Genomic DNA, 16,497 nt, shown 5'->3' with positions numbered 1-16,497 from the left:
ATCTCCGCACTCTTGCTTTCTCTCTCTCTAATAAATAAATCATAAAAACATATAAACAAACAAATAAATAAGCATCTCCTGGTCCACATTCATCCCCAATCTGATGTCTTAGACAAGTTTTTAAGAATTTTTCTTAACTTGGTAGTCTTCTCTTGAAATCTCTCTACACTTGACAGAAGTATACTAAATTCAATAGATTTTCTAGAACCTTACATAATAGTCTATATGTCTACTAATCAGTGCAGAAGACCGTGAAACTATTACCTTTATATTTTGGGACACAATTCCATAATTAAATCTATTCCATCTTTGCATATCTACATCATGGTGACCATATTATTAATAATGTTTCCATAGTGCACAAGAACCTAAAGTGCCTTCCCAGTAATAGAAATAAGATTTAACTATGCTTTTCTTAGTTTTAATGTTAAGCTTGAATTTTTGTACTTTCAGTCTTGAAATTGCTAACATACTTCAAGAAATAGTTATTTTCTTCAAGCACAAACAGTTGATTAATCACTGCACCCCATTCACTACTCCTCTTTCTTTCATGCTTGCTACAGCAACATGTGAACACTAACGTGGAATAAAAAAAGGTTCAATTAACTCAGTGGTTTTCATCCAAGGGTAATATTCCTCCCAGTGGATATTTAGCCATATCTGGGGAAAATTTAGTTGTTACTCTTGGGGAAGATCTACTGGGTAGAGGCCAGGGATGCTGCTAAATACCTATAACACATGGAATAGCCTCACTCAACAAAGGATTATGTGGTCCAACAGGTCAAAAGTACTAGGTTTGAGAAAATCTGAGTTAACTAGATTGATTTACGGACCAATATTTATATACCTGGATTATTTAGCTACTGGATTCAAATTTTAAGCAGTAAACTGTGGCTAATATTACATTCTGATTGATATTACCTCACACACTTTCACATGCTGCCATATGAATACAGACGGACTTTGAGTCATCGTTCACAACACAAACTACATACAGCCTATCCACATAAATAGAAATCCCTCATAAATATTCTAAAGGTTTTAAAAGCAAATCATGGCAATGTAAAGTTAATTTCATGCCTTTTTATAATTATTTATTTAATTATTTGTGTTCAATATATCCTTTGGGGTTTTTTTTCCTCCCTTTCCATTACAGAGACTGTACACCTATGGGAAGGAATTTGATAGTCTATCCAGTTGGACTCGTTCTGCACTAGAAGCTTCATTACAGTCTGTATTTTAAAACTATGTTATTCCCTGGTTACAAGAGTAGGTTTTAAACAAAATGCTACATCTGAGGACATTCTAGGCAACATTTACATCCAGCCAGATGGCGCTGCAGGAAGTAGAGATGCAGGTAGGACACAATGGATACTTAGAAGGAAGATCCCATCCTGATCCTAAGCACCTCAAAGGATCCCATGTCTTGACTTCGAAGACAATTAGATCTGCCTAAATCTCTTCTGCAAGTCCAACAATATTCAAATATTCTATTTTCCATAGCACTTTTTTTTCTTAGCTGGAAGAAAAAAGATCTGACTCAGAAGAGATCCCTGAAATGACACATGGTTTTCCTGAGGCCAGTGTTGGTGGCCTGGGATGGTGTGTCGCTCCGCACTGTGACGACTGTTCTTGCTTACTCTCCATCTGCATCACGCATTACCTGAACTTTTATGCGTATCTGCCAGCTGCACACAAAGTGATAGCATTGGGACCTCCGTGAATGATACAGAATTGATCTACTGATACGTTCAAAGGTTCTGAAACAGCACCGGTTCATGAGGTGCTAAAGCTTCTAAGCCTCAAGATCAGTTTCCTAGATCCTTCTTTTAGGATGACCTAGCTGCCAATGAAATCACTCAGACCACGGTATCTAATTCAAATCTGCACCTCATCATTTTTTCCCTGCAGATAAAGGGAATAACTCATTTAATAAAAATAAGAAGGCATATTTTTGCCAACCTATAAAGAATTATTGGATGCTTGAAAATATGACTGTGTTTATTGACTATGTTCTCAAGTGACAAATGGAAGGCCCGTGGGACCAGTTAAATGTTAGTTCCATGATAGCAGGAGCATGGCTCTGTGTACAGCTCTACCTTGTGGTCTGTCAGAACCCAGCATACAGCAGGTGCTCAGTAACTGCCGAACAGGCCATAAACATAGTCATTTTGGTGGATACAGCACTGTCTTTTATTTATCACCTGTTTATCTACTAAAACGATGTTGTTTGTCGGTTGCTTTTTCCATTGTAACCTCTCCCAATATCTACAGCTATTCACATATTCAATTGATAACAAATAGATATCAGAGACTGTATGACGAGATGACAGGCTGTCCACTCAAAACAAACTTTATCATCCCAAATTTTTCTCTGTTAAAAACAAATAGAGCTTCAGCTGCGCCTGTTATCTGCTCATAAGCCTAAGCACAGAGAGGGAAAAAAAGATCTCTGAAACATCTCCCATTGTCACTACACCTTTTATGACTGAAGACACATTCTTATTCTGCAAACGGATGAGCTGAATTTTATTAAGAGAGATTTGTGGCAAGACTCAAAAAGATTTGTGTAATATTCTCTCCTGTGCTAAGAAAAGATCTTCCCATTCATCATCAATGGTTGATAAGAAGTGCTGTTTTAACAACATTTCTGATGATGAATGAGCATATCCTTCTTTCATATTAAAATAAATATTAAAAAACAATCTTCCTGAATCATGGAAGAAATCTTTCAATACAGTTTAATCATAAGAGTAGAAGTGAGATTAGCAGAGGGAGGATGAATATGGAGAGCGGCAGCCCATCACACTGTCTATACTCCACCCTCTGCAATTACAGGAGAGGAAAAGACAACCAAGCCCCGTTCCACAGTCCAACTAGGACATTACAATTGTTAATTTTAAGTGTATATTTCTGCCATACATTAGAAAACAGGGGGAGACATTAAGCCCTAGTTAATTAGCTTCATATGAAGGACTATCCCCAGGAAACATCACAAGCTCATTCCACTTTACAATTCTTGAGTTCATAGGTATAGAGATTGGTGTTAAGTCCTTTTAAGCATATGTGTAGCAATCGGACTTATTTAAGCTTCAGGGCAGTCGGCTAAAAAAGGCAATTTTTTTTTAAACTAGGACTTGATCATGATTAGGTCTCTTGTTACACGATTGAGGAAGGATAAATGAGTGGTCATAGGACGCTATTTAATGACTCTGAACATTTCACATAGTCTGCATAAATGTCATTTTGAAATAGCTGTGACAATAGTGCTTCACTCAGGAGCTTGGGGCCTTAAAGCATTTCCATTAAGCATCTCATTTGGAAAGAAAATTCAAGTTATTTTACATCTTACTGGGCTACAATTAAGATGATGATTTCATCTCAGGGCAAAGTATTGGCTGGAATTTAGGGATGAATTAAAATGTAGACATGAGCTTCTAAACACTTTATCTTTCCCATCTAAAAATCTGCTTTTCATTTAGAAAAGAGTTTGTCAAATTTTAACAGGCATATAAGTGTAAAAATGTGGTCGCTAGTCCAACAAATGTAGATGTTTTAGAGGTAAGATTTTATCCCTTCAGATCCATTCATGTGACAATCAGAAAATTCTGCTAAAGCTGGCTCAGTGTAGGGAGCAGCATACTTTGCATGTGAACAGGCAGGTAGTAAATATTTCAAGCTTCGCGGTCCGTATGGGCTCAGTCACCACTACCCAGCTCTTCTATTGCAGAGAAGGGAGCCATACACAATACGTAAATGAATGTGGTGACTGTGTTCCAGTGAAACTTTATTTGCAAAAACAGACAGTAGACTGGATTTGGCCTACAGGTTGTTATTTGCCAACCTGTGACTTAATCCATAAGGATATCTCCTGTTCCTTTAAAATAAAACTTGAGGATTGGTAATTTGGGGGTTTGTTCAGCAGCTCGATGAGTCTGACCACTGGATCCTATTGCCTTTGCTACTTACGGCCTATTCCAGCTAATCCCAAGATGCCCGCGATGGCTCCAAATACTTGACCCTAAAATGCCCATTTCTGAACACAGAAAGCATGAACGCTGTCAAAACACTAAGACTGAGCCTTCCTCATATGTGTCCACTCTTCAATAAGGAAGAAACATACCTTCCTAAAAGAATACTTCCCTTTAATTTCCCTCGTTGGACTGGGACTGGGTCATAGGCCTAGCCCTAGGCCAGTCGCTGCCGAAAGGGGATAGAGGAGGCATGATCAACTGAAAGCAGTGTGTTCCGTGGTGCTGGTCTCATTCCCACTGAAAAATATGGAGGTTCTGTTACATGGATGAAGACAGAAGGGCTGTTTTATAGGCAATCAATACTATATCACACAGCAGTAGTGAGTTTGTCCTGTTCAGCTTTCTTTTAAAAGTTAAGACATAAGATTTTAGATGGTGTGCAGATTCTATTTTGATTCATGGATGGAAGAAATAAAAATGACTCCTCTGGGTCTTTTATTTTCTCCATTAAAGTTCCATGCCTGGTCTTAGACTCTATGCCTTTTAGCAGATACTTTTATTTTGGTGGTCATTTGTCTATCTGAAAATAGTTTGATGGATCTTGATAAATGGAGGAAAGAGCTTTTTTTAGGGTCATGAGCTCCCAAGTTTTCTAGGTTCACACAGTTGCAATGAGAAAAATCTAAGCACAGAGACCCAATTCTGGCACCAAGAAAAAACACAAAGGAAGATGTGCATCAGCCCAGCTGGACTGCAAGTTGTGCCCTTGCTCGAGTGTAGTTGTGTCTGGTAGTCAGCAGGGTAGCTGCCACGGGTCTAATTATAACACATAGACTCCAGAAAAGAGAACATTCCCTAAAGAAAGAGAGGTCAGGTACACAGACGTAGTCAAAATAAACTCTTTGTTGTTAGAAGGGTTGTCCCTTCCAACCAAGACATGATCCCTCATTTGAGTCTATTCTTCAGTTTAACCTTGTATAGACTCAAGGAGAAGAGGATCTATAACTGAAATTTGAAAGGATGATTTCATCTAAAACTGAAATTTTGGAGCACAAAGAACAGCGAAGAGAAGTGATCTACTCTTCTCAACCGAGAATGTAATCCCACACCAGGGTCCAAGGACTCCAAAGAGCATGGAAACACTGCAGAACCCCCAAAGCCTCAACTCATGAGTGAAGATGCAAGCAGGACCTGTCAAAGATACTGTGCCCAGAGGAGGCAGCAGCGGGGCATAGAGGTGACTCTGGTACCCAGTGAAGGTAGCCAGTGCACGACCCAAGAAATGGTCCCAGTGAGATGCAGGCCACCAGGGCAAATAGTGGGGCACAGATTCATAGCCGTCTTTGGCCTCAGTATCAGGAAAAACCTAGAGTAGAAGGAAAGTGTATACACCACAGAGGGTTAATTTGTGAGCAGGTGTGGCATCCCCTGAGAACTCCAAAAAATCTTGGGGGACTCTGTCAAAAGTAGAGGTCCTGCCACTGAAAACAATTCCAAAATAGTGGTTGTTAAAGCTGATGGGATCCCTGTTATAAGATTATAACGATGTGCTCAAGCATAAAATGGAGCTTGAAGAAGAGAAATTAACTCATTAATCCCTTTTTTGTCTTCTGTTCATCTGCTTTTGTAATTGCAACACAACTGGTTAAAAATAGTTGGTTGAAAATTCAAATTATTAGTCTCTTTTGATATAACATACACAATCTAGGATAGACTTCTAACTAATGAACTCTACACATATGTAGATTTGAAGGGGATGGAAATGTCTTCCTTCTCAATGTTTTGGCCCTGACGTTGCTCGTACCTAAATTTCTTAAGTCTACCCAAAGACATCGACTACTGCGTCCTCCCAGGAGTGAGGTCCTGTGTCTGGTTACTCTAACCTTATTACACACTCCACCGGGTAAAGGTGTTGGAGGCCTGTGTTAAAATACAAAAGCTGCGTGGAAGAGATCACGTGTCACACAATCACGTGCCGTTAAGGCCTTAACTCATCAGATTAGTCTCAACCACTCAGAAAGATCCTTCAGGAAACCACACATGGGCAAATGAACGCATTCTGAGGGAGTGGTGGGAGCTGCTACTTCACTTCTAAGGTAGGATGTTCGCAGAATTAGCAGAACACGTGCTTCTTTGTCATTAGTCTTTCTGCTTTTGCCCTATCCTGATCTATGTCTATGCAGAAATTCTAGTTAACTTTTTTTCCTAATTTTCTAATATCTACATGAACACATATATGCCCACACTCAGGTGAGGTATAGAGTTAGACATTTTGTTTTAAAAAATCTTGAGCAGGGCGCCTGGGTGGCTCAGGGGTTAAGCATCTGCCTTTGGCCCAGGGCGTGACCCCAGGGTCCCGGAATCGAGTCCCACATTGGGGTCCCCACAGGGAGCCTGCTTCTCCCTCTGCCTGTGTCTCTGCCTCTCTCTGTGTGTCTTGTGGATAAATGAATAAAATCTTTAAAAAAAAAAAATCTTGAGCAATACAGGAGTTGGAGGTCGATCCAATTTACAAGGTTTTTTTCTACTTTTACCATGAACAGCTATTATGTTAGTTTTACTATTCATAGCTATTATTTAATGAATGCTAGACCTTGATGGTCTTTAAGATAAATGCTTTAAGCAGCAGAACCAGGATTGCACATCCATCTATCTGATTTTAAGCTGTGAAAAAAGAAAAAAAAAAAACTAAGATTCACTTCTTAGCTGCAAGTAAAACAAAAAAGGAACCAGAAGCACAAAGCCTGAAGGTCTTTGCATCCTACATTTCCACTGGAGCCAAACAACAAGGGCCTCATTTAAGAAAAGAAAAAAACAAGTGTTCTGTTTGCCACCTCTAGCTGGCTGCCTTCGTTTATATTACCTGCCTTAACTAGACCCGTAAACATGTCAATTTGCAGAATTTCACCCCTCCTGTGCTACCTCATACTCATTTATGATATGGGACAGCAGGATTCCCTGTTATTTTAGAATACCACAGCTTATAAATCAATAGCATGAAATACTATTCAAAAATATCATCAGAGGACGAATAAGATGACCTAGTCTACTGTTATTATAACTTCTTGTGAAGTAAGACCCATATGATGTTAGTGAAATTATTTGCGAACGTTAATTCTAACCAAATAAAAGTGTAAAAAGATAAATGAAAAGTAATATTGAGAAAAATAATGTTATCTATAGTATGATTTCATAGACATGAATAGCTTACCGCATCAAGTTTTCTAAGGCCATCAGAAACTAAGAGAATTAAAAAAAAATTTTAAAAACTAAGAGAATTGATTCTTAACAACCCATCGCTGTCTACTTATAAATTCTTCCTGTATTTAAAACTATCAAAGCTCATTATAAAACATACATTTGCGTTAAAATTTAGAAACAAGATATTCTACATTCAGTATAAACTGATAAAAATTTTAGTGTGCACCAACAAGAGCAAAATCATTAAGGGAAGGTTAAGAAAACGAAGTTAGAAATCCTAATCAGAAGTGCATAGAGTAACAGGGCAGCCAAACTCCAATTCTCAGAGGAGATCATTTGCTTACTGTAAATGATAATTTTGTGTGTCAATAAACATAGAGATAGCTACGCAGTATGAAAACAAGATGTTAATTAAGTCAATTCAGCGAGGGGTAAAAATCAAACCAACTGGCTATCTGGCATCAGTTATTCAAATTAATCTGTTGATTGAATTTTCTTACTGTTTCCACCAGTTACTTTGTCACATTGTAATCAGACTATGATTTCCTCAGCGGGGGCTGAATGAAGCCTCTCTCTACCATGAGTGTGGGTTCAGAAGCCAACATAAAATCTAGAGAGGAGAAATGCCCCCGAGAAGTTTCGAACAGGTTTTCCAAAAACTAATTAATATTGAGTAAAGAAGTAATAAATTTTATATGGAATTGCTTAAGCAAAAATGCCATTCACTCATTCATTCGCTCATTTGTTTATATTAACAAATACTGAGCATCTTCTATGCTCCAGGCTTGTGGCCCCTTCCCTCTTGGAACTTACAGTCTAACGGTAGGAAGAATATTAACAAAAAACTATTAATCAAACTCTGGTAAGTACCAAAAAACAAACGACACTGAGAATATGCATAGGAGACCCCATCCAGCCTAGGAATTCTGAAAAGGCTTATCTGAGGAAGTGACCACTTGAGATCAAGTCTGATGCAGGGGCGCCTGGGTGGCTCAGTCAGTTAAGCAGCCCAACTCCTGATTTCAGTTCAGGTCATGATCTCAGAGTCGTGAGGCAGAGCCCTGCATCGGGGCCACACTGGATGGGGAGCCTGCTTAGGATTCTCTCTCTCTCCCTCTCCCTCTGCCCCTCCCCACCTCCCTCTTTAAAAAAAAAAAATCTGATGGATAAGGAGACTTTAAGACTTTCCCCACTGGGGTCACACGAATAACCCAAATTTCACTTGAAAGGGCCCTCATTACCATGATGGAGATTCTCTAGTCTGTTCTACTGTGAGGTTTCATTGAGTTATTTCTAGAACCCCCAGGAGTATTTCAACGGAGCTTTTTCTAGTCTCCTGCTTTTAGGCTCTGAGAAGCTTCACAGATATCCTTGCCTGAATAGAAACCTCTAGAGTAGCAGCATCTTCCTGAAAGAACATTAGGTCCTATGGATTCTGTGTTGCAAAGGTTGAGGAATGCAGGGTAGTCCTCGGGGCATCTTTGCATGTGCCCGATGACCCAAGATCCTCTAATATGGTCTCTGTCTCTCTCTCTGACCTGACACAAACCCAGAGCGCTGAACCAGGGCCCGGTGACCACGATCCGAAAAAGTCACAGTGCTGTTCTCCACGCAAGAGATGTTCTCCCCTTTTATCATCACCCCAGTTAACTGCGCAAAGCTCCACATGGCTCCTCCTAGACCTGCTTTCACAGACAAGCCACAGTAGAGACTCATCAAAATGACATAAATGGTTCAGATACCAACTCAGAGACTATGCTTTTCCTGTAATACATGAGTTAATCACATGTGAAGGTAGGTTTAACTTTTTCCTTAATTAGCTCCCTTATCTTACCCAAGCTGCTTATTTCTATAGGTGATGCCATATTCCTTCCTGCTGGAATGGAGAGGTGGGTTTTTTTTTCTCGATTTTCTGGCCTGTACTTGTGTTTCCAAGCCACCTGTGGTGCTGTGGAAGGACTGCCAAGGGTTCAATGTGCAGTGGTTCCTCAGTTGTTGACTGCTCATTAGCCACAAATGGCAGCAAGAACTATATTTATAAAGAAACGAGCAATGTTACTATGTCAAGCATAGCAAACTGATGATGATTTTCTAGACCCTCAAGTGAATCTCTCGGATAGCATTGTAAAATGTAAGGGTATGTGTTTTAGTATGTGAAGTTTCAGAATTGTAGTATTTGTATATGGTGAAATCTTCTGCATTAAGCAAGGTAAAAACTTTAAATCAGTATTTTACAGTATTCTTATCTTTCGTTTCCACTATCCACTTGAAGATTTGCTGATTTATTTGGTTCCTAAGAGAGTCTAAGGCATTCCAGTTGGACTTTTTTTAGATATTCCTTAATTACACTGTCCAAAAAAAAGTATTTTCCAGGATCTCCCCAAAAAGACACAAATACAAATAAAGGTGCATATTTAGTATCCTTAAGAAATCACTGCATGGCTGGTTGCAATTTATTATTATGAAGCAATGACAGATTATGACACCAATACTATATGGAGCTATGAAGTTGCCAGAAATATCGAGTAAAAATACAAATTATATTTGAATAATTGAACATTACATTTCAAATGAAATATTTAAAAGACAAAATGATAGTGGTTAGGGTGTATGGCTATAAGCCCAAAGAATATTATATGTAATGAATGATGTCATTCAGTCAAGAAACAAAAGCATCAATGATTAGCTTCACTTTCTTATCTTACATTAAAAAAAAAAAAATCTTAGTCTCATTTTCCAAATAAGTAAATATTTCCATTAATCAATCTATAGATCCTAATGCCTGTAGTGAAAAAAAAAATCACAACTCTGTGTACTACTCTGCTAATTAGCAAAGAGTACATAGCATTTCTTACATTAATATTATAAATGTAAATGTTTTATTTAATAACTGATTCCTTTCCAAACACAAGAGTAGCGTTAAAGAATGTTATGAAATTTAAGTCGGTAACAAGAAAATATTCATTATGTGATTCAAGAACAAGAAAAGACAGATTATATATTAAAAGATATCCAAAGCAAAAACAAATCAAAACTTTTCAATTTTATCTGACATAAATTATTTTTTTATTTAATAAATGTCTAGATATCAAATGATCGTTAACTAGCTGAGGTTTGTTATTGTTTCCAAAATAAGAAACTCAAGGTCAAGCAAATTGTTTTCCAATTAATTTTTGCATAGGCGGGCCCTACACAAACCGTTCTCCAACCTTCAGAGAGCTGAAGACTCAGAGAAGCTAAATAGCCTGAAATCTAAGCAGAAGTAGATGCCCAAAGGAACAATGGAAGTTGAGAGTTGGCCCACCTTGGGCAGAACTCAGGAGTTAAAGACCCAAGGAACCATAGAGGTAAACTATAACCACTCATCTAAGATTATTAACAAATTTATAGAAGCCAAATAGTGTGCGAGTACAGAAGCCCTGGGCTCTACAGCTATGAGAAGAGTTCGCACTCGATCTAATGCACACACCTCTGCTGAGCATTACCAAAGAGATTAGGGACAGAACAGGAGGCTGGATAAAGCCTCCCCTCCTTGCACGGCCCTAAAGGAGAGAAGCAACCAGAGTCCTGTGCAGACTGATCGTCCCTACAAAACAAAAACCTTGCCACTTAAGGGACAGGATACAAACGAAGACCCTTTACAGCGGGAAAAGGGATAAAAAAAATTAATATATCTCTGGAAGAGAAGCAGGAAACAGTCCTGGGCCGAGGATTCTATGTCGCTATTTACTAGGGCCCTCCTACTGCAGGCAAAGGAGCAGGAAACTCCCACATAGGAACCACGCAGGAGACAGGTGGCTGGAACGCTGATACAGTCCTGTCCCTGAAACCCAAGTACACAGAGCCTGCCTATGACTGAGACTACAGCAGAAAACAGAGACCCTCTTTCCCTTTGTCTTCCAGTCGAGACGAGCTATCAAAGAATAAAAACCAATAGCAGTGTATCGCTAGGGAGAAGCAGGAGAATGCTCAAAGATCCAGACGCACAGGAAAGGTCACAGTCTGAGGAAGACAGAGAAATGTTCACTCTAAGCACGTGGTAACACTAGAAGCATCTGAAGCTAATGGTTAAGGGAAGACAACCACAGCCACATCAAGGCCCAAACTCACAAAACCTCTTCAAGAGAGGGACTTAACTACCTACACTAAGAATATAGTAGAAGAGGAAAACCATTTGTAGGCATTAACACTATTTACCTAATTCTACACTGTTCCAGCCACAACTTCTGGAATTTAGTCACAAATTAGAGATATACAAAATGTCAAGGAAAAGAATTGTTGAGGCGCAAAGATCCACTAGGACTAGACTGAGAGTTGATTCAGTTATTGGAACTATCAGGCAGAGAATTTAAAATGATTATGATCAATACTTACAAAGCTATGATGGGTGAGGCAGGCAACATGAATGACCAGATAGACATTTCAGCAAAAAAAAAAAAAGTAAACCACAAGAAAGAATCAGATGAAAATGTTGGAAATAAAAAATACAGTAACAGAGATGAATAATACCTTCACTGGGCTCATCAGTAGACTGAATATAGTTTTTAAAAATCAGTAAGTTTGAGTATATAGGTCAATGGAAATTGCACGAACATAAATACGAACAGAAAAGATTACCTACGAGCTGTGAAACAACATGAAACGGGATAGCATTATCGCAATTAGAGTTTCAAAAGGAAGAGAGAGAATGAGATAGAAGGAAGGTTTAAAAAAGATCATGGTGAGAAATTTCTAAAAATAAAAGAAGACCTTAAACGACAGACCCAATAAACTTAGTGAATCTCAAGTAGAAAAAACAAAATGTCCCTCCCAACAAACCTAGGGGAAAAAACGAATTTCAAATGCCAAAGACCCACAATAAAGAGAAAATCAATCTATGTAAGACAGAAATTTATTTTCTTGGTCCTGAGGCATTGAGTGGTGGCAGCCTGGCGCACTGATCCAGAAGGAGACAGCTGTGCCCTCCGAGGCCTGTGTGCTCTGAGCCTGTTTTGCGAGGGGAAGCCCTAGTGATTTCAGAAATGCTTTGGGGATCAATCTTCCCTTCTCTTAAAGAAAAACATCCATCTGCATTTGCACCTGAAGAGTTCTGTTGAGTAGAAGAACAATAATAATAGTTCTTTTAGAATCCAAGAAGTCCAATAGCCTTCTTCATTCTGTCCCCTCTCCATCCCCTTTAGTCCAAATTTGCAACGTTACCACTGGCATTACCCTACAATTGCTTTATCAAGTGATAGTCCAGTCATACCCTTGGTGTTCGCTCCAGAACATGCTTTCTCAGTTTTTGCAACATGGACAGGTGAGAAGTTCCCAGATCTCCACATTTTGGTTCCTTTTTCCTTATCAGCTCCCTCAAGTCATCTGTCCACTGCATTGTGCCATAAGCCACAAGAAGAAACCCGGCCATGGCCTCAACACTTTGCTTAGAAATCTTCTCAGAAAAAATAGGCAAGGCTGTCACTTGCAATTTCAACTTTGCACAAAACACTAGAGCACAGTTCTGCGAAGCCCTTTGCCCGTTTAGAACAAGGATCACTGTTCCTCCAGTTGTCAGCGTTCCTCATTTCCACCTGAGCTCTCACCAGAATGTTGTCCTTATTCCCGCCAACAGTCCCTTCAAGGCATCCTGGACTTCTTCTAACAAAAACGCCTTCCAGCTTCCAAGCTCCTCTAGCATTTATCCGTTTTCCAATCCCAGAGATTCCCCTACAGTTCTAGGGACTTGTTACAGCACCACACCACATCTCGGTACCAAGATGTGCCTTAGCTCAGCCTGCCGGAACAAAATACCACAGACTGGGCGGCTGCAACACTGAGATTTAGTTTTTCACAGTTCTGGAGGCTGGAAGTCTAAGGAGGAAGCTGCCAACAGGTTTGGTTTTTCCTGAGGCTTCCGTTGGCTCGTAGATGGACACTTCTTGCGGTGTCCTCCCACGCTGTTTGTTCCATGTACGTCCATCGCTGGTACCTCTCCTTCTTCTCATGCGGACACCAGTCATGTTGGGGTAAAGCCCCACCCTTAGGACCTCATTACTCCTAACGACCTCCTTAAAGACCCTGTCTCCTACTGCAGGCACCTTGGAGGCTAGGACTTCAACCTATGAATTTTGTGGGAACACTCAGTCCAGAACACTAACTGGTCTCAAAACTGACTAGAAAGCTCCGGTAATGAGGACAGTGTGGTAAAAGCAAAAGGGTAGACACATAGATCGCTGAAATAAAATAAAGAGATCAGAAAAGACCCATATGGCTCTGGTTAAATGATCTTAGACAAAAGTGCCGAGGCTACCCTGTGGTGAATGTCATCTCTTTAACAAATAAATGGTGCTGGACCAATTAGCAATCCATGTGTACAAAAATGAACCTTGCACTATACACCAAAATTAATTCAAAATACTTCATAGGCCTAAACTCAAAACCCAGGATATAAAATCTCTAGAAAGAACACAGGAAAAAAATTTTGTCACCTTAAGCTAGGCAAAAAATATACATGACATAAAGAGCACAATTACAGAAAAGTAAAAATTGACAAACTGAATTTCATTTAAATAAAAAAATCCTTCTGCTTTCCAAAACTAATAATAAAATAAAAATGCAAGCCTGTTGGTTTGTAGTCTGGCCCCACGTATGGAGGCAAGGAGAAAGCAAAGAGGCAGACCACTCCAGGTTGGTAGGTGGCAGGTTTGACAAGCAAGGGAACTTACTTACAAGGCTGGTCTTCAAGGACTACCAACCAGTAGATCTCCGCACACGTTCACCAGAATCTTAAAACTCTATACAGAGGCTTTACCTGGGTTCAGTCACATATGCTGTCCAGAGGGTCTAAACAACACATCACCATCCCAAGGTTGCATCCTTGTGGAAGCTTCCAGGAAGCCCAGAAGGCAAGTGAATACGTTCCAGAAACAGGTGAGGGGCTGAGGAGCCTCCAGGGGCCCAGATCTGGCTCACCAGCAGCCACATCCTCTTGATGACCTCTTCCAACAAAGCCACAGATTAGAATAAAACATTTGATGAACACATATCTGCTATGTGCTACATAAAGACTAAATAATAAGAAGACCATTTAATTTTTTAGGGGGCACCTGGCTGACTGAGGAGGTAGACCATGTGACTCTTGGTCTCAGGGTCATGAGTTTGAGCCCCATCATGGGCATAGAAATTACTTTTAAAAAGAAGACAATCAAAAAAATAAAATAATAAAATAAAATAAATAATAAATAATAAATAAATAAATAAATAAATAAATAATACATAATAAATAAATAAATAAAATAAAAAGAAGACCATAATTTTTTAAATGGGCAAAAACTTGAACAGACAGTTCAATCAAAGGTGGTATCAAAATGGCAAATAAACACATGAAGTGAAATCCGTGTTCAATACCGTAGTCATTAGGGATATCCAAATTTAAACCAAAATGAGATATCACTACATAGATGTGATGTATTAAACCACAATAGAAACCTGACAATACCAATGTGATGATGAGGACATGGAACAACGAGAACGCTCACATATTTGCCAAGTGGAATGCAATATAGCACAATCATTTTGGGAAGAAGTGGAGCAGTTTCTTTTAAAGTTAAATATACATTGACCGTGCAACTAAGCATCTCCACTCTTAGGCTTTTTTAAAGAATATTTGTTTTTAGAGCACTTTTACATTCACAACAAAATCAAGAGATACACTACAGAGATTGTACACGTACCTCACAACTAGAAAAAAAAGACTACTGGTACATGTAACCACATCAACGTCTCAAAAGCATTACGCTAGATGAAAGAAGCCAGACTCAAAACCTGGTAAAATTCCAGAGTGTGATCTTAGGGGATAAGGTAAAATTGTAAGAAAAGAAATCAGTGGTCGGTAGAGGCTGTGAGCATTAGAGTCAGGAGGAATGATTACAACGGAATATACAGGAACTTGAGGGGTGACGGAAGCATTCTTTATCTTGACTGTTGTGGTTACATGCCCACCAAAAAAACCTCATAGAACTATGCACTGAAACTTTTAAAAAGAAGACAATCAAAAAAATAATAATAATAAAGTAAATAAATAAAATAAAATAAAGACAATCTAGTTTTTTAAATGTTATATGTAGATTTTATGTGTTATTTTTTTTTAATAAACCTCACTGTAAAGGAGGAATTTCACAATGAATTTTTTCATCCAGGTAATAACCACAGTTAATAAATTGGCTACTTCCTTTTTTTTAAGATTTTATCTATTCATTTGAAACAGTGAGAAATACAGAGAGAGAGAGAGAGAGAGAGAGAGAGAGAGAGGACAGCAGGGGGGCGAGGCAGAGGGAGAAGGAGAAGCAGACTCCCCAGGACCAAGATCATGACCTGAGCCAAAGGCAGACACTTAACCATCTGGGCCGCCCAGGCGCCTCTGGCTATATCCTTTTATTTGTATTCAGCCCTTCACACTAGACTGAGAACACTTTCTCATCTTTTAAATCACCTTCCAAAATGCTACTTTTTAAAAATTAAATAGCATCAAATTTCATGTTATGAGGGAAAAAAGTAATGAAAAATTTTTTGTTAATTATTAAATGATATAATATATGAAAAGTTTAAGAATCCAACTGCTATACAAATTTTAGTTATTCATCTGTTCATTTTTTTTTTCACTCATTCAGCAAACACATATGGAGCATCACTGATAGAAAAGAAAATGAAATAGAAACTCACGCTCTCAAAGATGTAACAATAGTGAGGGCACAACCAATCCAACAACTAATTACAGTCCTGGAGACATATGTTATAACGGAGGTATAAAAAATGCAATTATTTATAATATTATTCATAAATTACTATGAGACTATCATGGTGAGTCATTTTATACATTTAATCACCATTATGTTTAATTGTTTTTTAAATTTGCATTTATATGCCTACGTTAATGGGATTTTCCTTGGTCATGGTGATTCTGGTCACTCTTGCCTTGAAAATGTCCCTTTCAAACTTATGATGTGCAACTTAAACATTCACATGTCATTCGTTACTTTTTTTTCATGTGTCAGTTTTGGGCCACAACTCTTTCAAATAAAAATTCTTGCTCCTGAGGAGGTTTGCCCTGTGGTTCGAAGCCAAGGTGACCATGAACGAAAGGACACAACCCTTGGTAGGGCCTTTCCATTTCCATCAAAGATCAAGTCTTTTGCCCAATAGTCCTAAGTTTTAATTTGTGGTATAGAAACTATATTTTATTTTATGCTTTTACCATGCAGTTAAGTGCTGTCTAGAGCAGTATATTATATCCAAATACATCCCCAACACACACACACACACACACACAGAGAGTTCATCCATT

This window comes from Canis lupus, chromosome 7, assembly GCF_048164855.1.
Source record: "Canis lupus baileyi chromosome 7, mCanLup2.hap1, whole genome shotgun sequence".
Classification (NCBI taxonomy): Eukaryota; Metazoa; Chordata; class Mammalia; order Carnivora; family Canidae; genus Canis; species Canis lupus.
This window is presented reverse-complemented; position numbering follows the sequence as displayed.